General features: G+C 40.0%; 1 protein-coding gene across 3 annotated transcripts in view; it reads right to left on the bottom strand.

Moving 5' to 3' along the window:
- slc6a9.L (solute carrier family 6 member 9 L homeolog) overlaps positions 1-23,595 on the bottom strand; it is a 92,131-nt gene extending 68,536 nt beyond the window's left edge. The window contains exons 1-3 of one of the 3 annotated variants that reach the window (XM_041590440.1): positions 23,457-23,573; positions 13,925-14,035; positions 8,502-8,642 (exon numbers count right to left, since the gene is read on the bottom strand). The gene's annotated coding sequence lies outside the window, so the exon portion shown is untranslated. Of the gene's footprint in view, positions 1-8,501; positions 8,643-13,924; positions 14,036-23,456 lie in introns of all 3 variants that reach the window. The other 2 variants (XM_041590439.1, XM_018258359.2) reach the window with 2 other exon arrangements.
- Between the last annotated feature and the right edge of the window lie 3,039 nt (positions 23,596-26,634).

Here is a 26,634-nt window from a genome sequence, read left to right as displayed (position 1 = left end):
TGTCCCATGTGGCCCCCCTTAAAGGAACAGTTCAGTGTGAAAATAAAAGCTTTGTAAATAGATAGGCTGTGCAAAATAAAAAATGTTTCTAATATAGTTAGTTAGGCAAAAATGTAATGTACAAAGGCTGGAGTGACTGGATGTGTAGCATAATAGCCACAACACTACTTCCTGCATTTCAGCTCTCTAACTCTGAGTCAGTCAGTGACTTGAATGGGGGCCACATGGTACATATCTGTTCAGTGAGTTTGCAGTTGATCATCAGCATGAAGTTCAGATTCAAAAGCATCAGATATGACCGATGTGGCCCCCCTCAAGACTGATTGGTTACTGCCTGGTTACCAGGGTAACCATTCAGTTCCAGGCAGAAGTAGCATTGTTTCAGTGAATTAGCCATGCCTTCAAGAATATCTAGCAAATAAATTGTCATCCCAAATCTCTAATTTAACTGACCTTTAAGATGGGATTTCAGGTATATCTAGGATAGGAAATAGATTATCTGCAAATCTCACAACCAAGCTGTTCCCAAGGGCAGCCAGTACCCCAGTTTGTGAACCACTGCTTTAGGGCAAGTCAAGCCATTAAAACTATTCAATTAATTTATATGATCATTTGGCAAACAATCTGGCATAGTATAACATTCTTTACTGATAGTTATCTATTTTTCTGGACAATATTCACTCCAAAAATAGTGTTCATCAGATTGCTCTCACTGAGGGCTTGCAAATTTTATCATTAATATAATAGGTTTCCTTACTGTGGAGCTGGACCAAAGCAACAGACTTGGGTGTCTCAGCTTAAAGTTAAACAAAGGGGTGATGTTTCTTTGCCTTTAAGCTGGGTACTTGCCCAGCTAGCTGTTCCCAGAAGCTCAGTATGAATCAAAGCTAATGCTAGCTTCCGACTTACAGTAGATATTCCTGCAGGATGACAACATAGCAATGTATTTTGTTGTGCACCTTATAAGGGGGTAAGGAGGGGGTTCCATGCAACATGATGGAACACAAATGGGATTTCAGGCTGAAGAGTGCTGCACATTTTAGGAACAGAGAAGAAATCATCTGTTGTAAACAGGTGGCAAATTGTTCTACTTGAAGAACTTACAGGTCAACACATGACTGAGATTAAGAACATCTCAGAAATGTTATATGTAGCACAGTAATGAGAAATTCCCATTCTGGATTTATTGTAAAGGAAAGTACCAAAAAAAGATTAAATGATAACAATATTTTACTTTTTAGTTACCAACCTTGATATAAAATGTGTTTTAAGAAACTCATAATTCTGGTCAATAAAAATGGGTCAAGTTTTGTCAATATAAAATGGGTCAAAGTTTTTAGTTTTCATACTATTGCCCCTTTTTAAATGATGTAGTTGAACTAGCCCCTTTCTTGGGATTAGTGTATATATGTTATTAATAATGCCTGAACATACATAGCAGAAAATTTTTTGAGCAGTAATCCTCCTGTTCTAAGTACGGTGTACTGCAGTAAACATTTATTAGCTCTGCTCCTTGATATCTGAAAGGTAAGTGCTTTCCATACCACTGTGAAACACATGCTGAAACCCTGACTGCTGCCACCTTGGATTGGAGAGTCTAAAGCTGGCCATAGATGAGAAGATTTGTATGATTTTTAGGACTGTGTATAGATAGTCCCAACATTTTTCGCACCATGGCGATCGGTTGTTTAGCAGATCGGACAGGTTCAAACATAACTACGGAACAAGGTGAAGTTATTGTTTTAATTGATTTGAAAGAAAAATAAAACATTTAAAAATATTTGTTTTACTTTAAGGATATAGACGAACAGATCGTAGCTAGGATGAACGAAAATAGAACTGCAAATTAACGCACATTCTTATGCAAATATCCTTATTTCTGTTAAAATTCATTCTTTGTCTGTAAAGGTTTGTGCCATTTTTAATCGTTATTTTTAGATTTCTCAACTTCTGTTCAAGTTCTCACAGTATCATGTTTTTACAAGAAACTTCAAATAACGAAAGAAACCTCAAAATTCATGTGCAACTCCTAGGCGTAGATTTATCAAAGGTCGAATTTCGAAGTAATGGGAGTTTTTTTTTAAAATTTATTAAAATAGTCTATGTTTTCTTCTTCAGGTGAATTTGCTTCAGCTTAACCCAACCCATTACTCTACTGCCCCACCCCACAATATCCATGTTTTTCTTCTTTGTAAGTGCTTCATATTGCGTTATTAATCCAGAGACTAGCAGATGAAAGGCTAAAACATGGGGGGAACCCAGTGCTGCATTTATGTCCAATGCCACCCTAGGGACAGGACCAAAACGTGCCCCCCGTGCTAGCAAACTGGACATGTGCACACTTACGTGTTATGCCACTTCTGTGTATCTATGACGTCACTTCCACATCTGTGGAACAAAACCTAAGGTGCCTATATATAAATACGGCCCTAGGGTGACCTATTTGGTATTGGGTTGTAGCCTATCACTCTCCTGCTTCTTGCTTCACTAAATGCTAACTGGGTATGCAAACATCTTTTTGGATGGCACTGAATGCTTACTGCACATGCACACATCTTACTCAAAGGGGAAATGTATAAAAACCAACAGAATGGCATATGACAGGAGTAGGGGGAGAGGCCAAACCAGGTAACTCCAGGGAAATCTGTGAGAGTTGATGGGTATGTTCACCCCCATTTGCTTTAAACATCTTCCCAAGTGTCCCCATGTGATCTTGCAGGTTATTCTGAGCTGTCTACCCCAGATTGCAAGCCCAAAACTCAGGAGAATGCAGCAGCTTGAAGGGGTCCTTAGTGAGTGAAACAAAAAAAAAAATTATGCTGCCGTAGCTCTAAAAATAGGGTGATATAAAAAAATGTACACTGGTTCCTAGTGATAGCACAGAAGCAAAAAAAACATTAGTAACCCTTAAGTATCAAAGTGTCTAGTTATAAGACATGTGACTGGATGACTGTTTAGCAACCAACCCCAATAGTTTAATGCAATAATTTAATGATGATCTTTTTGCTTTTGAAATACTTTTTTTCTTTTTATAGATTTTTAAACAGTTTTATCAGTGGTTAGGGGGAAGATATACAGAAAAAAAACAGGGGGAAGGTCACAAAGTAACTCATGCACAACATACACTTTATATATCTTTACAGTGGAACAATTAATTAAGGCACAGCATTGGAACTACTTTTTATGTGCATGTGTGTTGTATACAGGTGATGCTTGCATCTATCATCAAAGGATAGAAAATATTTAAAATCTATTAAGTATTTTAGGCCACAAGACTTAGTGAAAGTGAGGTACTTTAAGGCTAGGGCCAGACGATGTAAACGATGGAGAATCTGCTGCCCTGTTGCTCCCCTTGTCTTCAACAGGTAGGGCTGATTTCAGCATCAAAATCCGTTGAATCTGCCTGCACCTGAGCGGAGACAATGCTTCCGGGTGCAGTCAGAGAAGGAGCGGGGGGCACATTGGGGCAACGGATTCTCAGCCTGCAGAGAAACACAGGTGAAGATCCGCAATTGTCTGGCCCTAGCCTAAAGGAATAGTAACAAACAACTAAAAGCATTTGGAAGTTATTAAAATTTACGGATTTATTTATCAAAGTTTGTGAGGTTTTTTTTCTCTCTCACAACTCGAATGTTTGCATATAAAAAAACCTGAATGTAAAAAAAGTTGAAAAAAAGAAATTTATGCAATCGGGGGGAAAACAAAAACTCAAATTGATAGAGTTATCTGCAAAAAAAAAAAAAAAACGAATACCTCAAATTGATTGAGTTTTAGAGAGTTAACCACCAAAAAAAAAAATCACAAAAGCTAAAAATATCCTCAGATGTTTCAAGGGACCTCTGCCATTGACTTTTACATGACCTTGACAGATTTTAGCTGGAATACTATTTAACAGCATGGGTAAAACGTGTGTTTGCTTTAGAAACACTTCTTATTTTAAATAAATAAGCTATTGTGTAGCCTTGGGGGCAGCCATTTAAAGGGATACAGTCATGGGAAAATTTTTTATTTCAAAACACAATGTAATGGTTGGCACCCTAAATCTAGAACCGATGCCAAGCACCCTGGTCTCGGCTCATGCTTCTGCCTGTAGCAGCCGCCTTTGGCCTCAGGAGGAGCCCTCAGCTACTCAGATGCCGCCAGGTCTTAAAACGAGAAGTGCAAGGCGAGGGGTTCTAGACAGGCAGAGGAGCTCAACTGTAAGCAAAGTCTTTGGGCAGAAGGTTGTGGTACAAGGCATTAGGCAATAGAGTAGTCAGATCGGGTCGGGGCAAGCAGAGAATAAACGTAGTCAGGCAGGCAAGGGTCAAACCAGGAAGTCAATCAGAAGGGTTAAGCAGAATCGAAGTCGGTAATCAGGCAAGGGTCGGGATCCAGAAGTCAGGATAGTCAAATAGCCAGGCAGGGGTCACAACAGGAATCAAACACAGATAAATCAGAAGCTGAATAGAAATAAGTGGAGGTTAAGGGAGCACTGACAATCACCCTCGAGAAACAATAAGATGGTGTGCAGGGTTAAATTATATATAGTATTTGAAAGGAAAAAGGGAAAAGAAAACCCTAAAAATTGCACCTCCCCATTGTTGAATCCGATGACTCAAAGAACCAATTAAAACTTAACGTTATTATTATTAAAACAAAGCGTCCAGAAAAGATTAATTAAAATGATGTTAAGATCAGGGGGATAAACGGACTGTAATTATATTGTGCGATATATACAAGCCGTGGGGTGAATATACGACCAATCCAAAGGTTTTGGGATAATCCGGTATATGGATGGGGCTTATTACTTAGTTTCCTGGGAAGCAATGGGTAAAAACCCAATCCGCAAGTTCCCTTGCTTGATTCCCCATCCACCCCTTCACCCTCAGTTTAACCCTCCCGGTTCCTTGGAAGGGAAACCAATTGATAGCTAGACCAAAACAATAAGGGTCACAGACCCATACACAAGAAGTCTTTCTGCTGAACACTTCGCAGCCATTAGGATTATCAACCGCACAACTCCCCCCCCCCCACAAAATTAAATCAGGGAGATGTGTAAGTGCTAGCGAGTACTCCCAAATTCTACCCCAGCAAGGCTCCATTGTTCGCCCTCCCCTTCACCCACAGAGCGTCCCTCCCAGTATCGCCGTGGATCAAGGCCTGTAACAAGCCGTATTAGTTTACACCCCCTGCCTAAAAAAATCTAAAAAGCGCTAGAGATGCTAGCCCACTTTCAGAGTGAGGAACAAGTGAGTTCAATAACATAACCACTTCCCCCCTTCCAGAAGAGAGAGCGATGAAGACACCCCTGCACATGACGAATTCAGCAAGCTGAAATACTTACTCCTACTCATCAGAAAACTTCCGTCACATGTATGCCTAATTTCAGTGCAGATTGCAAGGCACCTGTAAGAAACATTTGGTAGGAGTAAGAACCAAACCGACACATTGTCGGTATGACCTGATTAGAATATTACAACAAGCGCAGGGCAAACAATGCACAATGAGGAACATGAGGCATGTACCATAAACATCTATATATCGGCGTGCCTAGCAGTCAGAAATGTCTTAACAGAAAACAGATCTTAAAAGAACAGGGACAAGGGCACCTGAGACCCATCTTGGGTTAGAATTCCTTACACCATGTAAGGTCCTGTGCTGAGGGAAACTCAACTAACGGTGAAAACACTGGTACCAATCCCTTTATACAGAAGATATTCTCTGTGGAAACCAGAGCAAAAATAGTACCTAAGGAATAGAACCTTGGTTGGTTAACCCACCATAGTCTAGTGGTATAACTGGGTACCCCTAAGGTTACAGATCCAAAATAACCCCAGTGAACCTAAAGGGGAATCCCATGAATCATGGAGGAAGGCTACAACCCCTGGAGTGAGGATTAGAATCACCCTCTAAACCTCTCTCACCCTATAAGTCTGTTTTTATCCCTCCTGTAAGGAACATATTAATATGTGGAAATCAACTATCCTACATATATTGACTCCATCAATGAAGCTGACCTTAGGACTGGAGAGGCCATATGGATGTTCCAGGTTCCAATATTGTTGGTGACTCAAGAGGGCATTGACATAGAGAGGAAAATCAGCACTCCTTGGATGTTTCCACCATCTGCCACAATGATGCTCCGCTTTGCTGGCAGTATAAGCAAAAGGCTCCAATCCTGGACCAGTCCTATTTGTAACCTGAACAAGGTCATCTCTATTGTGTAACAGACACTCTGCTAGTTACATAGTTAAATTGGGTTGAAAAAAAGACAGTCCATAAAGTCCAACCCCTCCAAATGAAAACCCAGCATCCATACACACACCCCTCCCTACTTTTAATTAAATTCTATATACCCATACTTATACTAACTATAGAGTTTTGTATCACAATAGCCTTTGATATTCTGTCTGTCCAAAAAATCATCCAAGCCATTCTTAAAGGCATTAACTGAATCAGCCATCACAACATCACCCGGCAGTGCATTCCACAACCTCACTGTCCTGACCATGAAGAACCCCCTACGTTGCTTCAAATGAAAGTTCTTTTCTTCTAGTCTAAAGGGGTGGACTCTGGTACAGTGATCCTCTTTATGGTTAAAAAGGTCCCCTGCTATTTGTCTATAATGTCCTCTAATGTACTTGTAAAGTGTAATCATGTCTCCTCGCAAGCGCCTTTTTTCCAGAGAAAACCCCAACCTTGACAGTCTACCCTCATAATTTAAGTCCTTCACACCTCTAACCAGTTTAGTTGCACGTCTCTGCACTCTCTCTAGCTCATCTTACGGACTGGTGTCCAAAACTGCACTGCATACTCCAGATGAGGCCTTACCAGGGACCTATAAAAAGGCATTATTATTTTTTCATCCCTTGAGTTAATGCTCTTTTTTATGCAAGACAGAACTTTATTTGCTTTAGTAGCCACAGAATGACACTGCCCAGAATTAGACAACTTGTGATCTACAAAAACCCCTAGATCCTTCTCATTTAAGGAAACTCCCAACACACTGCCATTTAGTGTATAACTTACATTTATATATTTAAAGTGGCAGCATCCTGCATGGAACCTATAGCTCTGCACAATTTAGTATCATCTGCAAAAATAGAAACCGTACTTTCAATGCCCCCTCCAGGTCATTAATAAACAAGTTGAAAAGCAAGGGACCTAGTACAGAGCCCTGCGGTACTCCACTAATAACACTGGTCCAATTAGAAAATGTTCCATATACCACCACTCTTTGTAGTCTTTTAGCCAGTTCTCTATCCAGGTACAAATACTATGTTCCAGGCCAACATTCCTTAATTTAACCAGTAAACTTTTGTGTGGCACTGTATCAAATGCTTTAGCAAAGTCTAAATAAATCACATCCACTGCCATCCCAGAATCGAGGTCCCTGCTTACCTTCTCATAAAAAGAAATTAAGTTAGTCTGGCAAGATCTATTACGCATAAAACCATGCTGACATACACTCATAATATGATTTGCTATAAAGTCCAGTATCTTATCCTTTAATAAACCTTCAAAAAGCTTTCCTACTATGGATGTCAGACCAGTGGCGGAACTACCGGGGGTGCGAGCGGGCCAGGGCCCGCACCCACTCAGGGCCCCCCGGCAGCTCACGCGCCACTGACAAAGCCGGCAAAATGCGGCCGTACGGAGGGGGGCGGGGGCCGGCTGCGCATCACGCACCAGGGCCCGTCCCCCTCTAGTGACGCTTCTGTGTCAGACTAACTGGCCTATAATTTTGAGGATGAGAACAGGATCTTTTTTGAATATAGGCACCACATTAGCAATTCACCAGTCTCTTGGCACTATGCCAGACTTAAATGAATCCTGAAAAATTAAGTAAAGAGGTTTGGCAATCACAGAGCTAAGCTCGCTAAGTACCCTGGGATGAATACCATCTGGCCCAGGAGCTTTGTTTATCTTAACATGTTCTAGTCTCTTTTGAATTTCCTCTTGTGTGAACCATGCATCATTAGTTGTATTACTAGAATTGGGACTATGAAGAAGGAAACCTTCAATGACCAGTTCCTCATTTGTGTAGACAGACACAAGAGTTGAAGACTCCTATAACCTGAAAACATTTGGTCTGAAATATAGACCAGCCTTATTTAGGAGAAGACCTAAAAAAACTCCCAATGGCCTGATGTCTGTACACTGCCTCTATAGGCCTCCTTCCATACAAGTGTTCTTTCCTGTTCCTTCGCATGGCAGTGGGCAACCAATGGGATTCATTCCTGTCACGTGACCTAAATTAGCAAGAAATCAATAAATTTGGCTCCCCAACCCCAAGCATCCATCTCATTTCCTGTCACTCTAGCTCACCCAATGTGCCAGCAGGGTCTCTGGGCTCTACCTGCTGAAGCTCCAGGTCCGGGTACTTTTGCCTGTGTGAGGCCTGTGTGGGTCCAAGGAGGACCATGGCCATGTGTGCCTATAACCACAGTTAGTCACAAAACCTTTGGGTGCGTGCAATAAGTTGGTGTTTGCATCCAAACAGAAAGTGTGGGGCTCACCTCACTGTACACTCTGCCGGATAGCGTTCAGCGAAGAATGAGGACTGCAGGTGTATGATACAGATATCTGAAGGACGCGAGTTATCTGGCAGACGGGCCATTTCCTATGATGCCCAGAGTGCGTTTGTTCATTTGTCTCCTCTGAATTGAAAATGGGAGAAGATGGGTGAGTAGGAATAGCAATTCAGAACAAAGCACCTGTGGCTGGATCATCCGGTTGATTAGTACTCATTACAATAATTGCAATCGGTATTGATCAAAGCTATCATTGCATAGCCTTTCAGAATGTTGTACCAAGTGCTCACCTACAGTTCTCTATACTACCATATCAGAATGTCTGCATTAAACCAGTAATGGCTGGATTAGTCATTGAGCATGTGGAGGACCTAGGCTGTCCTGCAGGTGCAATTCTGCAGTTCATACAACTATATGTCTGCAAACATCAGTATTATCATGATATAACCATTCAGTGGGTTTTCTAATCACACCCTTGCATCATACTAAGGGCACCCTTCACTTCATTGGTTGCCTTACTAAGATATCTGCATGTAACCTGCCCATCATAATGTAGCCATTCAATTAGGTGCCAAATTAAGTGTACTATGCAATTCAATATATTAACATATTGCAGTCTTTACAGTTGAAAGCATTTAAACATATGAATAGGGCGTTCGGGAACTGCAACATGTTTACCATATTGCAACTTCTGCAGACATGAGCACTTTTAAAATAGATATGTAAAATATTAAAAATAAACATTTCTGCAGTCCATTGCTATGGCATTATAGCTGTGCAAGTACTATCATGATAGATATTCTACATTTTATGGTTCATGCAGCATATTAAAATGGTGCTTCAGGTCTTCATATTCCCTTCAACTACCTCTCCAGGTTAATCCAGCTATTATCACATCACAACTTCTGAAGTCATTATGATATATCATTCATTACATTGCTGAAGCTCATCATGGCGGTTTCGATAAATTGTACTGGGTTTGTGGCCTTTTTCCATGATTCTATCCTACAGCGTACTCTGTAGGTTATCTCGACTATGCTCAATAGCAAAGTATTTCAACACTAATTTGATGGGTGCAGGTCTCGGCAGGTTATATGTTAATTCCAAAATATATGAATGCTGGATAGATAATGCTGTGTCTTATTATAATGATACAATTATAATGATACAACTACCCAGTTGTACTTGACTAGCCTTAAGTGACATATAGCTTCGTAACGTATAGAATACAGAGCACTTTTGTTGTACTTTTACTAATGTTTTGATAATGGGTTATTAATATAATGTATTTATGATCCCTATAATGTGGCTTCTCGGCATGCAAGGTTTTGCGTGCATATTCGCAGCTAGTGGTACCTTGTCCATTATGCAGTATTATTTTATACAGCACTGCAGTTCACTACGATTATATCATGATCTTGTAAATTACCAAGGCTGATGCATTCAGGAAACGTTGAATTTACCGTCAATACTATGAAGGTATAGGGGTTGCAAATATCCTATTACTCCTCTACAGTTATTAATTACTCCCATGATGCAGCTCATTATTATATTATAACGGTATTGCATCTGCAGTTAACCATTTCAAATGAGTACTTTGAAATCTGTTTATAACGTGGTATTCAAATGATTGCAATCCATCATTGGTGTTTCAATTCCTAGGCTGTCCTACATTCTATTATCTTTACCAGCTTACAACTGGTACTGGCCAGGGAGTATCATTGATCCCACATGATAGCAATGCAGCATTTAAATGCAGGCATGCAAAAAATGGTGAGTATGGGGAGTTTAAGCAATTACCAGGAGACTGAGACGCAGACAGTTATTCATTTAGCAAAAATGTTCCTTCCCATTAATATGCATAAAAATACACAATGCAGTAGGGTACAATGATAGTGGGACATATGGTGTCAGGCTAATTAAATTGAGGGTGGTTCACCAAATAGTTATATATGCATTCTGGGGCATTATGGCAGTATCTCTTCCACAAGTACCAGTGTCCATGATATGCTTGGTCTCCTTCCACGTGGAATGTCTACCATATATTCAGCACTTTATCTTATTTTTCTGTTATGGTGTTCATTACCATATGACACCTTAAATGGCTATAAGCTTTCTATGCTATTTTTATTTTTGATACAATATGTATGGCTACAGCTTTCCTAAGTGAGACTGTTCAAATGTACATAATTTACAACATGAAAGAAGAAATCTTCATCAGCTATAGTCTGGCTTTCAGTACCGTATATACTCGAGTATAAGCCGTCCCGAGTATAAGCCGAGGTACCTAATTTTACCTCCAAAAACTGGGAAAGCTTATTGACTCGAGTATAAGCCGAGTATAAGCCTAGGGTGAGAAATGCAGCAGCTTCTGGTAAGTTTCAATCAAAAAATTGAGGGTTTCTGCTCCCATTGGAGGTGCCGGCGTCTCGTTTTTGGACGCCGGCGACAATTCTTGGAGACTATTCTTGGATGCCAGCGACTATTCTTGGAGACTATTCTTGGACGCCGGCGACTATTTTTGGACTCCCTCGACTATTCTTGGACTCCGGCGACTATTCTTAGATGCCGGCGACCGTTTTTTGCGCTTGACCCGAGTATAAGCCGAGGTAGAGTTTTTCAGCATATTTTGGGGGCTGAAAAACTCTGCTTATACTCGAGTATATACGGTACGTTAATAATGAGGGTATTGTCGCAAATTATTGCTGTTCTACAATATTCTCCATAAAACTGTGTGTATTTTATTTTACAGTTCACCATCAGAGAGGTCTTGATACTAATTGGCAAACTAATAGAATATAAACAATATATCCATTTGCGATGTCATTCTCTTGCAATAACTTTAAATAGTCGGCATGGTACTATTGCGGTATTTTGTGGCAACGCCTACTATTGAGACGTTTGTATATTAATACATTATTATACATTATGGTATGGCAATTATAGGGATAATGCATTACTATTAGATTACTTAATCAAAGGATCATACTACAAAATCCTGCCATAGGTCTACCTGGATTTATCCGGTACATATTGGGCTTCTGCATGAACTTGTTAGTATATTGAACTAATAATCTATCTTTATAACAGGTTTAACCAGGGTTCACCTCTCAAAAACTGTAAGTATATAAATGTATTATCCATAAGATGGAGCCCTATAGTACTACAAATATAAGTGGAGTGGTGAGTATGCTACAAGGTGGAGTAACTTCAATGTATAATCTCTCAATGGGAAAACTTCTATTAATGCTTCTGCAACTGCATGGTGGTCTATTCTAAGTAATATTGTTGAATGTGATTGCCTTCGGTCAATATATTATTTAGCTGCAGCTATCCACAGTACCAAATTTGCTCTATGAAATAAATACTCTAGTTGGAGGGTGCAGTGGCCTGTATATCAGTTAGCTCTCTTGGTTATACCCTCCCTATATATGATGCTTTTGTACGTCCCATTGGTTGCCCACTGCCATGTGAAGGAACAGGAAAAGTGAAAATCATATCATACTTACCGAGATTTTCCTTTCCTGGACTGTAGCATGGCAGTTGGCATGGCTTCCTGACCCGAGTGGGGAGAGCTCTCTGTTTTAAATCAATGAGATGGATGCATGCGGGTGGGGAGCCAAATTTATTGATTGCTTGCTAATTTAGGTCACGTGACGGGAATGAATCCCATAGCTTGCCCACTGCCATGCTACAGTCCAGGAAAGGAAATTCTCGGTAAGTATGATATAATTTTCACTTGTATGACAGATAAAATGGCCCATACATCATTACACTAAGCTTATTAGTAGTAAGTGTCAAAACCTGCCCTGGCTAGAAGCCACCCCCTTTCTAGCTTGTAGGAGGCACGGACTTCCCACCCAACTAAGCATAAAATACATACAGGGTTATTCCAGGCAAGCATAGAGAACTATTTCTTTTTCCTTATCTTTGTCATAGTTAGAACTTGTAGTCATGTACGCACACATAAACACACCTATATATTCACATATATACCCACACATCTATGGCCCACCTATAGATGCAGACATATATGTCGCTTTGGTAGACTTTGTATTATGGAGCTTATACATGTTACAGTTAAGCCTTAAGTAAGCATTCATTCCGAAGGTTTTTGGCCTTAGCATACGCATGTATTCTCCAGGTGACTGTAGATATAACCATGTTGGAGCAAAACAGAAGATTATCCATTAGAATCCCCCATGCAGGGTGTGGACCATGGTGCTACATGTATTAAACTGTGTGCTTTATCATAGTAGATTATTACATATGCCTCAGTCAAGGCCCTGAGATACTGGCAGAGCACAATGCCCAATACCCAGCAATGGATAGTAATTATACTGCACATTTGACTGGAATAAGCAAGAATTGCATGGCCCTCCATTCATTCAGGCAGTGATCTACAATACAAGGCTGCTGAATCTGGGAAAATGTACATTCAATGGCCCCAAACACTTTGTTGTGTACTACATACCTGTGGTTTTTGTTAAACAAGAAATCCTTATGACAGAACTCCTGCCATGTTTAGCAAGAAAATATGTGGACTTACCTACCACAGGGAGAAACATGGCATGTAATAAATTAAATTCCCTGATTAATTGATTAAGCCATACTTTATAATAGGAGCAATGCATTGGAATAAGACATTCAGATGTAGTATCCATGTCAGTACTCCTCGGTATTAGACCCCAATGTACCCCACAACCACATATAATGCATAGTATAGGGTGGCTGATGTTTAGAGTAAGCATATATCAGGACCTAGCAGCCACCCAGCCCAGTGATATATATCCATTAGGGTTACTTGTTCCAGGTGAGCAATAACCAGAGCATATAAACTGCAGAACAAAATAGGAGCACATAGATACATTTACGGCAACATGCAATACATAGTTTATATTAGCTGCTGCTTAGAGTAAGCATATATCAGGACTTAGCAGCCAGCCAGACCCGTGCTCTATATCCATTAGGGCTACCCAGTAATCCATATTCATTAGGGCTAGTGATGTCAGGTATGCAAATGGCCGAACTCAGTACACTGTAGTTCAACATAAGGTCATATTAAATTCCACTTATATCCATTAGGTCTACTGGATTAAGATGGGCTATTAGCCAGAATCCAGTATACACTACACATCAGTGGAAAAGCATGCTAGCCCATGTATCTATTTCCATTAGGGCTACTGGTTTCAGGACCAAACAGTGCAGGTATACATATGATCACATTGTATGCAAGCAATTAGTTAGACTTCATTACACTGCAGAACAGAATATGGACATGCTCCTTACCTGCTGCTCATTATGCAAGGCTGTAAGCAGACCCTTTAAAGCCACTTATTGCAGGACACCAGATTCATTGTTAACAGGCAGATAGGCCTCACAAGTTTACTGATAACAGCAGTACTTACCTGAGGCAGCTGGGCCAGCGTTCTAATCTGCCGAGTTAGAGTGGGCGGGCCATCTCCACTTGCTATAGCTGGGAGTTTCACAGGAATCACCCGATTATACTCAGCTGGTGTCTGCACAGACAGAGGAATCGCATAATTGTACTCAGTGGGGGTTCACTTTACCCGTAGAACCCGCTGATTATAAACAGGGATGGTTCGCCATTAGGGTAAGGCCACACTGGGCGTTTTAGGGAGATTTGCTCGCATGACGATTAATCACCTTGTCTTTGCGGTGACCAATCTCCCCAAACGCCTTCCTTCACTCTACGCGACTTCGGAAAAAGAACCGCCGCATGTGATTAGCACCGGTGTTTTTTCATTTTAGCCGGCGCAGAGTGAGGGAAGGCATTTGTGGAGACCAAAATTGGCCAGGTGACCAAATCTCCCCAAAACGCCTAGTGTGGCCTTACTTTATGTATGTTTTAGAATGTCTTATTCTAAGCAACTTCTAGCTTTGTCTAGCTTTCAAACTGGGGTCACAGACCCCATTCAAAAACAAATTCTCTGTAAAGCTACAAATTTATTGTTATTGCTACATGTTATTGCCAATATTCTATTCAGGCTCTCTTCTATTAATAGTCTAGTCTCTTGTTCAAATCAATGCATGGTTGCTAGGGTTATTTAGACCCTAGCAACCAGGTGGCTTTAGTTTCAGACTGTAGAGCTGCTGAATAAAAAGCCAAGTAATTAAAAAAAACACAAATAAGTTAAACAAACCCCTTAAGTTGTTGGGGCACCAATATTCGACCAGCTAATACTTCATTAATACAGCGCTACCAAGCACAGGCATTACTTTATTCGTGGGGGTACTGAAGATCCTTGCACTCCATTTTGGAGAACATCATGTTCCATACATGATAAATGAATCACGCAGGTGGTTATTGCCTCAGAAGGTGGACCGATACATCCTGAGGTGATTATCACCAGTTGAATTTAACCATATTGATTTTCATAAACTTTTCTTAAATTCCTGATTTTTACCAAACACTTATATACTGCTTATTGTTTCTGAGAGAAACATCATTAAACACCCTTTAAATTATTATCTTAAAGGAAAACTATACCGCCCAAACAATGTAGGTCTCTATTAAAAGATACTGAGTAAAACAGCTCATGTGTAAAACCCTGCTTCATGTAAATGAACCATTATCATAATAATATACTTTTTTAGTAGTATGTGCCATTGGGTAATCATAAATAGAAAATTGCCATTTTAAAAAATAAGGGCCGCCCCCTGAGATCGTACGATTCACTGTACTCACATACAAACCACATGTAAGGTCACATGAGCCAATTAACAGACAGAGTTCTGCCTTTTGCTTCCTCGCTTCTTCCTGTTACAGTTAGTGTTGTAGTATTTCTGGTCAGGTGATCTCTGAGGCAGCACAGATAGAGTCACGAAATGGTGGTTCAAGGCAAGAGATGTAAAAGGGCAATATTTATGTAAATATATATTCCAGATTGGTAAGATTCTTTAATATGTCATTCAATTTGATATAAACTATCTGTTGCTTAAGTATTCATTTTGGGGGTATAGTTTTCCTTTAAATTAAAGTGACATTTTGTGTACAAGTATACTTATTTTAGTTTTGTTAAACTAAACACTTAACTTGTTTAAGTGTTTCGCTTTTCCTGTAGCAGCTCTGTCCTCGGAATGAAAGGTGTCATGTTAAGGAGATATAATATTTGCTGCTGATTACTTATACATATTTTGAAAGCAGTCACAAACAAAAATAATGATAATTATAATTCTTTATATATTGTGACATATTCGGCAGCATGTTAAATTGGTCATTGTTGTGTTTCACAAAAGGTTACTTTGGCCAGACTCTTTACAATGCCAGGCTCAATACTGGATGCTGATTGCTGGATGCGGATCCTTTTCTTCTTGTAAGCTGAGAGCAGGTCTGACTTAATGGGATCTTATTTAAGACAGCACATACTGTACTGGCTATTAATGCGAACACCGTCTGGATAGTGTATTTAACCCTGTTTGTTTTCATCTACAGGCTGTGGGCAATGTGAAAACACATTTCTTACACCACAAATACATTCTAAAAGTGTCCCCTTACCTAGGGTAAAATAGTCTCCCTTTGCTTGCTTGGCACTCTGTTCTGTAGCATAATCCCACTGCTTGGCCACACAGGGCCAGTATATGTGTTTAGTACGTGTGTGAGAAGTCCTTTGAGTGCCATGGGTGTGTACACCATCAATAAGGGTGGCTATATGTGAAGTAAACTTTTTTTAGTAGCATTTCCGTAGCTTAGCAGAGCTAATATTTACACAAAAACACTTATGTTTGGGAGTAAGCAATTGGGAAAGACCATAAATATGCCTTAGATACCCTTTAAACAAAAAATGTTGTGGTATAGGTAAATATTAATAATTAACAGCGGAACAAACCAAGTCTCTGTTATGGTGCTGTACAGTATAAAGGGCTTGAAAAATAACATACATTATAGTCAAATGAAACTATTTAAGAGCAATGAGTATTGAAAGCAATGTGAAAGTATTCTGCACCAAATGTAACAGTACATGCAGTTTTTGTAAGATACCTCGATATTCATTTATGAAAGCTTCTTACATATATACATAATAAATATTCTAAACTGCATACAATATATACAACAGCAAAGGTACAGTGCAACATATAATAGCATGGCCATGGAAGCAATGAAAGAAAAATGAACAGAGCATATACTTATAGAAAAATAACAGCTGTAGAAATACCTATGTTGTTAACAGCTGACCTAGTTTTTCAATCCACTGCTAATAAAGATGTTGGTAGAAAGCGCTTAGTTAATATGATTTAATTTTTTATTATCCTTATTTTTATACTTATTTACATAGAGACGGCATGTTATGCAGCAATTTTTTAAGCTTGATCATTCACACTGCTACCAAAGTACCCAAATCAAAACCCATGTAGATATGGGCAGAACACATGCCCCCAAATGTAATAAATGGCATAATGTTTGCCCAGGAGCAATAACCCATAGCCACCAATAAGATGTCTGCTTTTAAACAGGTGACCAGTAAATGCTACCTGCTGATTGGTTGCTATGGGTTACTGCACCAGGGCAAACTTAGTGCCTTTTATTACATAACCCCAAGTGTGCTCTGGTCATATCAAATCAAAACCCCTTCACTGTAATAGAGTATTACTTCTAATTGTTACTATCAGAAGGGGCTTCATATTAGCAACACAAATATAATACTGTACAGTAATAGTTCACTATACTTATGAAAAAAAATTCCTGATTGTGCCTGATTCAGAAGGCAGCATTTACATATTTTTGAATAGTGGCATGTATCTCTGCTCCCAAAAAAAATTGAATGTGTATGTATAATCACAAAACAAAGTTACACTACGGTCTCAAATCCCTAGATGCGTTTAAGAGACCTAGGGGCAAATTTAGTAAAGTGCGAAGTGGCTAACGCTAGCATAAATTCGTTTTGCCACTTCGCCAATTTACTAACGGGCGCTGGCGTAAATTCGCTAGTGAAGTGGACCTACTCTAGCACTACTTCGGACCCTTACACCAGGCGAAGTTGCGCTATGGCAAAGGGACGTAACTATGCTAATTCACTAACTTGATGATTTTACTGAACGTTACCTCTTGCGCCAGACTTGCCTTCGCCACCTCAGACCAGGCGAAGTGCAATAGAGTAAATAGGACTTGCTTCAAAAAAAGTTGACATTTTTTCTAAGTCCCAAAAAACGCTGGCGTCTTACTTTTTTAAAGGAGAAGGAAAGCTACGGAGGCATTTTATTGCCAATAGATTAGCTGCAATAGTGCAAGCTAGAAGGCTATATTTATTCTGTAGAATGTTTTGCAATACCTGAGTAAATAGCTCTAGAAACTCTCTGTTTGTTTAGGATAGGAGCTGCAGTATTAACATGGTGTGACATCACTTCCTGCCCGAGTCTCTCCCTGCTCTGGGCTCAGATTACAGTAGAGAAGGGAGGGGGAAGAGGAGCAAACTGAGCATGCTCTTGCCCAGGGCAATGAGGTTTAAGCTGAAGGCAGGAAGTCTGATACAGAAGCCCATGTGTACACAATAGAAGGAAAGAAATGCAGTGTTTCTTTTGACAGAGGACTCAGAGCAGCATTACTTTGGGGGTTTACTGGTATATTTAGATGGACCTTTCTGATAAGGCTTACTTAGTTTTAACCTTTCCTTCTCCTTTAAGGGTGATAGGCTGAAAAAGATCGTAAATTTTTTTGGGGGTACCCTCCTTCCCCCCCCCTACATTCCCTAACATATGGCACCTAAACTATACAGTGGGCACATGTATAGGGCAAAATAACATTTTATGAAGCTTTCCCAGGCTTGTGTAGTGTAATGGATTTGCTGCTACATATACATCCATTGTACTTTAACTTGGCGCCGTATGCAAATTAGGCATCGCTAGCGTAACTTTGCTTTGCTTGACTTCGGATTTTAGTGAATTAGCGGCGGCCTGGCGAAGTGCGGTAAAGGTTTCGCTAGTGGTAATAAATTCAGTTGCAAAAATAACAATAAAGTTCAAATTTATTTATTAGGACATATAGCCTAATGCGTTTTGTGCCAAATGGGCACTTACTCATAGGCCCATTTGGCATGAAACACGTTAGGCTATATTGCATAATAAATCATTTTTAACTTTATAGTTATTTTTGCTACTGCATTTATTACCACTCTTACACACTTCTGGGGATTTTTATTTGCAGCATTTACATACCCAACTTCAGCATTTGAAACACTTTATACAAGTACTGGCATTGCAATTTTAGGTTCACATAACAAACCTTTATCAATGGAGAAAACGTAATTAGTGCCACTTATCAAACAAACTTCACCAAGCATCTGTAGGCAAGGAATTCCTTGATCTTATCTTCCTTTGTTCAGGGCAAGTCTAACAGTAGGGCAGAAAGAACATGTGCCTTGGACCCCTCTGAAAATATTGATAAAAGTACAGAGGATATGGCAGTTTGAGGGATTCTGTGTGTTGCAGTTCCACAAGTGCAGGAGGATTATGAACATCGCTGTTATATGTATATAACATTCTTTAGATACATCCAACCGATGGGCCCATTTTTGGAGTGCTTGTAACAAGCATATTCACATGCACACACACACATAAAACAAAAAGACTTAGGACTGGACCGGATTGACTCAATAGGGATCCAGCTACAGTATCATCTTGGTCAGTGCATTTTCTCAATGGTTATTTTGGCAAAGGCTTTACTGCAATTGATACTCTGTAACTTCATGGTGTAGTGTAATACAACTGTTATTGTTGCCAGAGAAATATATTCTTAATTTTCCCATTGTTGTGTTCCCGACAATAACATTTAGCAAAGCACCTAGATATTTTATCTTACATAGTTTAAACATACCGTATATACTCGAGTATAAGCCGAGTTTTTCAGCAGCCAAAATAAGCTGAAAAAGTCTACCTCGGCTTATACTCGGGTCATTACGGTACCTAGTTGATTCACGCGACGTTCCCCCGGCAGCTCGCACACTTCCTGATTATGCGCATCATCACTGCTGGATTCATTGCAGTCATCTCCTGGAAAGCCTACACCGTGCCCTCACCTCCCTCCCTTTCCTCTACTGCATGGATGTAAGTTATTCCCCTTATTGTATTCTCCCTTGCTGTGAACTGCTGGAGCAGGCATCCTCACCCTATGGCCTATATGTACTACAACTCTCAGCACTGTGTAATCTGTCTGTGCCACTGCTTTGGCCTCAGTCTTTTGGGCTGTGTGTAGAATAAAGTGCATGGAATTGCTATTTAAATATATATGGAGAGGACTGCTTGTTTTTCCATATGGAGCATGGGATGGAAATTACCAGTAGCTGCTGCATTTCTCACCCTCGGCTTATACAAGAGTCAATAAGTTTTCCCAGTTTTTGTAGGTAAAATTAGGTACCTCGGCTTATACTCGGGTCAGCTTATACACGAGTATATACGGTATGCTATGTACAAATTAAGCATTGTACCGCTATTTTAATTCACTATTTTAAATAACTGCTGATTTCATTAGATTCTGTTACATATTTAGGCATTTCTATATAGAATATTGTATATGCCAAATATTTAATATACATTGAGTAGAAAACCTTATCTACTCCAAAATGAGGGGTAAAATAACAACTATACAAAATGTATTTAGTAAACCGTGCACATACAAATTGCATGTTATTTTTTGGGCAAATGTGTAATGAAAATGGGAAACCTGTACTTTTTCACCAGGCGCTTGACTACCTGGGCTCAACCAGCATGGCTATAATGTCCAACAGGAAGATTTGTCACTCGCAATAAATTGCCGCTACTGCGGGGAACAGATCACTTGAAAATGCTTCTCTGCCGGCAATAATTGATATCAAAGTCAAAGCTCATCTGAAGTTGCCTTGGGACTTTGGAAGAATGAAGCAATGTGTAGGATTTACCATTGGCGGTTTTAAGTATTGGCAGTGGAGAAGCCTTTTTCGGGAGATTTGTCGCCCGCAGTAGCACCAATTTATTGCAGGGACATAACCCTTAAAATTTATATCTTCGCACCTACTAGTTCCATCTGCTAACAATAAGTCTCAGTAAAATAAATTTATTTTTTCTGAATAAAAAGCTTTTTTTTTACACAAGTGCTGCCTTTAGGTGTATCAACAATTTTTTGGTGAAGGGGTGGTTGTGGAGTCAGAAATATGGCATGCTGAGAGGTAAAACAAAAATAAACTGACATGTTCACTGCATCTGGTGCATACAGAAAAATTATGCTTTGTCACACATTATTTTTATATTACAGAAAGTCATTTGTGTGGAATGTGTGAAGGCCCCTCAGTGTAATGCACCTCTTATTTCAAAGTTAACAACTATACCTCCAGAACATTGCAGACGTGTATTTAAATATGCTAGATAAAAAGCCCACCTGACTTGTATGCAGCATTGTGTTCACACGCACATATACATTCTAGGTTACATCAGCCAGTAAATGCACAGAGCTCTGTCTTTTACCCTCAACACTTCCTGTTACAGTTGCAACTTGCAGTTGTACCCTGTCAGGTGATCAGCGAGTGACACTTAAAAGCATCACAAAACGTAGCCTCAATGTAAAAAATGTAAAATAACTATATTTACTGATATGTATATGCCACTTTGATTTGGATATTAATTATATTTTGGTTCACTTTTTCTTCTGAAAATAGCAACCATGGCTTAAAGGGGTAGTTCACCTTTACATTAACTTTTAGTATGCTATAGAAGAATTTTCAATTGGTCTTCATTATTTATTTTTTTTTTATAGTTTAATATTCATTTGCCTTTTTTCTTCTGACTCTTTTCAGCTTTTAAATGGGAGTCACTGACCCCACCCAAATAACAAATTCTCTGTAAGGTTACAAATGTATTGCTATTGCTACTTTTTATCACTCATCTTCCTATTCAGGCCTCTCCTATGCATACTCCAGTCTCTTATTCTAATCATTGCATGATTGCTAGGATAGTTTAGATCCTAGTAACCAGACTGCTGAAACTGCAAACTGAAGAGTGGCTGAATAAAAAGCGAAATAAATCAAAAACCACAAATAATAAAAAAAAAAAGAAAAAGAAAACCAATTGCAAATTGTCTCAGAATATCACTCTCTACGTCATACTAAGAGTTAACTCAATGGTGCATGACCCCTTTAAATGACAAGCCTCCTTTTTCCCTTTACACTTTATCTAAAAAAATACAGCTGCATATGGCCTTTCCTGAATGAAAATTCTGTGAGATGTTGCCCACATGTATTTTCTATTACCAGCTTCAGCTATATGCAAAAAATATAAACAATGCTTTTATGAAGGAAATATTACATTTTCCAACTGTAACTCCATTTACAGTTGGTAAATACTACCCCCCCCCCATCACAAATGTACACACAATGATCTAGATTTACTTTCACTACCCCTTCAAACTGCAGCGAGTTAGTCTGTTGTAGTGTCAGTTACAGCAGCTGCCACGTGTTCTTCCCAGTAACCCTGCCCACTCATGTTATGGAAATGTACAGGGGGGGCATCCTTGTGCCACATGCTGCTCTGTCAGAAATAAACAATATAAGTCAACAAACACTTCCATGATGTTGTAGTTACACGTAATAACATAATATGACTTTATTTTTAAATGCACTGGACTGCAAGCTAATTTTAGAGGCACATTCTAAGTAACATGCTCCTTGAAGTGCTGCTCACCCAGCTAAACTTACAGGAGGCACCCTTGAGGAACTGTAGCTAGAGTAACAAGCACATGTATATCAGATGACATTTACATTTTCATAAGTATATTCACTAGAATGTTGTTTTTTCTGTTTACATGCAAAAATGAAATTTCTATGCCTTGGGAATGCAAACTCATCACACAGGAGCCAGACCTAGTGTCACACCCCCCCCCCCCACACACCTGTACAAGTGCCACAAATGGTCAGTCTGTTCAATATTTCTGAATGTAGAGATACAAGACACCAGTATTTTCACAACCCCACCCCCTTCTGTCAGGATTCAGTGATGTTGAACCTCCAGTAGCCCTCCAGCACTTGTCATGAGTTCAACAGCAGCTGGAGGGTTGCAAAATGCTAAATATTCCTGAATGGTATCAGGGGAAACCAGATAGTAAGACACAAACTCCACCCAGTATTTGGAATGCTTGTCAATACAGGTCACTGTCACTTCTTATCTGCAACTAGGATTGCCACTTAGCCGGTATTTTACTGCCTGGTAAAAATGATGGTTGATCCCAATGTTATTAATACTGAAAAAAAAGATAAATAGATAGGAAGGGTGGTGTTTTTTTCCACGGAAAAGGTGGCAACCCTATCTGCAACACAGCTGTATTCCAGAGGTTGGGAGGGTAGCACCACATGCACAGCGCCACACTGCTGACATTCATATCCGAGCCCACTGCCAACCCTTGTCTGGCTGCTATTGCTCAGAAAGTACCTACAGCAGAAACATAAAGCTCATACCTGTTTACAAAGGAGAGCCATAATAGTTCCAGGAGCAAAGTAAACCCCATGTACACAATTCTCCTACCATTGGTAGAACTGAATTTATCTTCATGATATATCTCTTATCCTACTCTAAACACACACACGTCTTTTATACAAATGTGTATGCAAATATATATATTTTTTTTTTTTCATTTAGCAATGTGAGTGAAGGGGAGGCCATACTGCAGTGCTTAATACATCTGCCACACACACCAATAAGACAGTGACCCCCAATGGTCATATTATAGCAAGTGATGTAATGTGAGTTTAAAAGAGTTTCACACAGAGTTGCATTGTGCCGGGGCAGCTGAAGCCAACAAGCCTGTTGCACTGAAAAATCAATAGAAGCAGAAGTTTGAGGCGAGAAAGAGGCAGAGCTGCTCAGCTGCAGCAAATCGTTACTACATCTCCTCCAACTTGTACATCGTGACAACATGCGGCACACACATATAGAATAGTGAAACATTATATAAGCCCTTACCATGCTGCTGAGCTTTGGGACCCCGCACTCCTGGAAGGCTGTAGTACTTTCAGTAGCCCTGACCTGTCAGCGTGAGAGGGTTTTCTTGAGCCTGCGGTTGCATCATCCAGCCCAGAGCCGCCCACTCACTCGCTGTTCCTCCCCTCTCCCCTCAGGCTGTTTCACGCTCCTTCCCCGAATGAATGTATATTCAGGTTTTGAAATAATAGCAACAGTAGTGCTGAACTGCTGTATTCACCCTTTATAGCAGGGATCCCCAACCTTTTGAACCCTTGAGCAACATTCAGAAGTAAAAGTAGTTGGGGAGCAACACTAGCATGAAAAATTTTCTTGGGTTGCCAAATAATTGCTGTGATTAGCCATTTGGTAGCCCCATGTGGATTGTCAACCTATGTTGAGACTCTGTTTGGCAGTACATCTGGTTTTTATACAACCAAAACTTGCCTCCAAGCCTGGAATTCAAAATTAAGCAGCTGCTTTGAGGCCACTGGGAGCAACATCCAAGGGATTGGAGAGCAACATGTTGCTCACGAGCTACTGGTTGGGGAACACTGCTTTATAGCATGGCCCAGCTATACGTATTCAATTGAATTATGTACTTATATTAGGCAGGCCCGGACTGGCAATCTGTGGTTCTGGCAAATGCCAGAGGAGCTGCTGTATGTTCCCATAGGCCAGTGATCCCCAGTAGCTCGTAAGCAACATGTTGCTCTCCAACCCCTTGGATGTTGCTTTCAGTGTCCTGAAAACAGGTGCGTATTTTTGAAATTCCAGGCTTGCAAGCGACTTTTATTTGCATAAAAACGAAGGGGCAAAAGTGACTGAAGGGCGAAGTGACTGAAAATTCGCCAGCGTGCCATCATTTCGGGACTTCGCCGATTTACTAACTTCACACTCTTATGCCGGGCGAAGTTTCGCTCCGGCAAAAGAGCGTTACTTCGCAAATTCACTAAGATGCGCCTTTTACTGAACGTTACCTGTTCCGCCAGACTTGCCTTCACCAGCTCAGACCAGGCTAAGTGCAATGGTTTGTATAGGGCTTCTTCAATTCTTTGTTGAAAAATTTTCAAAGTCCCAAAAAACTCTGGCGTCTTTTACTTTTTCAGGGTGATAGGTTGCAAAAGTCCGTAAAATTTTTTTTGGGTACCTGGGCTCCCCCATACATTTCCTACCATATGGCACATAAATTATACACTGGGCTCATGTGTAGGGCAATATCACAACTTTATATTATTTTATTAAGGTTTCCTGGGCTTGTGTATTGTAATGTATTTGCTGCAACATATACGTCCATTCAACTTTAACTTCCCGCTGTATGCAAATTAGCCAACGCTAGCGCAACTTTGCTTTGCTTGTCACAGTAACGCTAGCGCAACTTCGCCAGAGTTCGGCGTCCCGGACGCAACTTCGGATTTTAGTGAATTAGCATTGTCCTGGCGAATCTACGCCTGGTGAAGTGTTGCGATGTAAGCGAAGCCGGTGCTGGCAAATTTTCGGGGTTAGTGAATTTGACCCTTAATATAGTGCCAGGTAGAGCCTCCTGTAGGCTGTCAGTCCACATAAGGGCTACAAAATAGCCAATCACAGCCCTTATTTGATTCCCCAAGGGACTTTTTCATGCTTGTATAGCTCCCCAACTTTTTTTAAATTTGAATGTTCGCTCACGGGTAAAAAACTTTGGGGACCCTGCTATAGACAGTCACTATTTATTGGGCTGGTGAGGGGCTGTTTGGGCCTTTCTATACCTGAAATGCCAGGGCCTAGTTTGATTCTCAGTTCAGACCTGATATTAGGAGGCATATTTATCAAGGGTCAAATTTCGAATTGAAAAACTTCGAAATTCAAATTCAAAAAGACCAACCAAAATTAAGTCTAATAGGTCCCTTTTTCGATTGAATAGGTCCGTATTCGGCCGAATTCGAATCGTACCAATTGAAGGAATAACACATTCAATCGAAGTCCACCAATTGGTTGTAGGAGGTCCCCCATAGGCTAAAACAGCAATTTGGCAGGTTTTAGATGGTGAATGGTCGAAGTCGAAATTTTAAAGAGACAGTACATGATAGATTTTTTTCATTCGAAAATTTACTCAGACCTTTGATAAATCTGCCCCTAGGTGTTAATTTAAAAAAAATCCTTTTTACCTTATTTTAGTTCACCACGTGTTTGGAACCACTGACAGATTTACTGAACGTGGGATTTGTAGTACAAGGGCAGCTGGAAACTGCAGGATTGTGAACTACAGACAGTGATGAAATGTAATGTTCCACTTCTTGATCTACAACTCCCAGAACCTTAGCTGTTAACATCTTAACATCATAACAATTTATTGTGGGTACACTTGCAATAGAATGCACAACTTTGTGGCTTTCCATGTCTTGTTCAAATATCTAAAGCTTTTGGAAGCTAAAGTTGTTTAGGGGTGAAGAGAGATGGCTTAGAATAGAGCAGTGATCCCCAACCAGTAGCTTGTGAACAACATGTTGCTCTCCAACCCCTTGGATGTTGGATGTTGCTCCTCAAAGCAGGAGCTTATTTTTGAATTCCAAGCTTGATTTTGGTTGTATAAAAACCAGGTGTATTGCCAAACAGTGCCTCAATGTAGGTTTACAATCCACATAGGGGCTACCAAATGGCCAATCACAGCACTTATTTGGCAGTAAAGGTTGGGGATCCCTGACTTAGAGGATAAAACATTGTATGGAGTTGAGTTTAGTGCTGTCAAGTCAGTCTATGTGATGTTTTACTATAACTCTTGCAGCAGGAAAAGAAAAGTAGAAAAGCAAGTATCTACAAGCTACACCTACAAATTGCACAGTCTCATGTACAACAACTACCAACCCATCTGGCAACTAAAGGTCCCCATAGACGCAAAGATTTCTCTTGCCGAACGACCGATTTTAGTGAAGTCAAACCAATCCTTCGAAATTATTGTGTGGTTAGTGGGATTCGAACGATGGAACATCTTACGATTTTTTACAGAATTCCACTTGAATGAGCGAAATACTCCCCACTCACCTGGAGAACAATTTGGTAAATTTGAAGTTGATGTACCATACGTCTTTTGGCACTGTAGAATTTTGCTGGCAGTAGTAACATCAGATTCAGAAAGGGAGAGTTAAACTGGTGAAATTGATGTAAAAAAACATTTTGAAGTAGGATGGCATAACTAAAAAAA

The sequence above is a fragment of the Xenopus laevis genome, chromosome 4L, assembly GCF_017654675.1.
Source record: "Xenopus laevis strain J_2021 chromosome 4L, Xenopus_laevis_v10.1, whole genome shotgun sequence".
Lineage (NCBI taxonomy): Eukaryota > Metazoa > Chordata > Amphibia > Anura > Pipidae > Xenopus > Xenopus laevis.
Note: the sequence above shows the minus strand (reverse complement) of the source record. Positions and strands in the feature narration are given on the sequence as shown.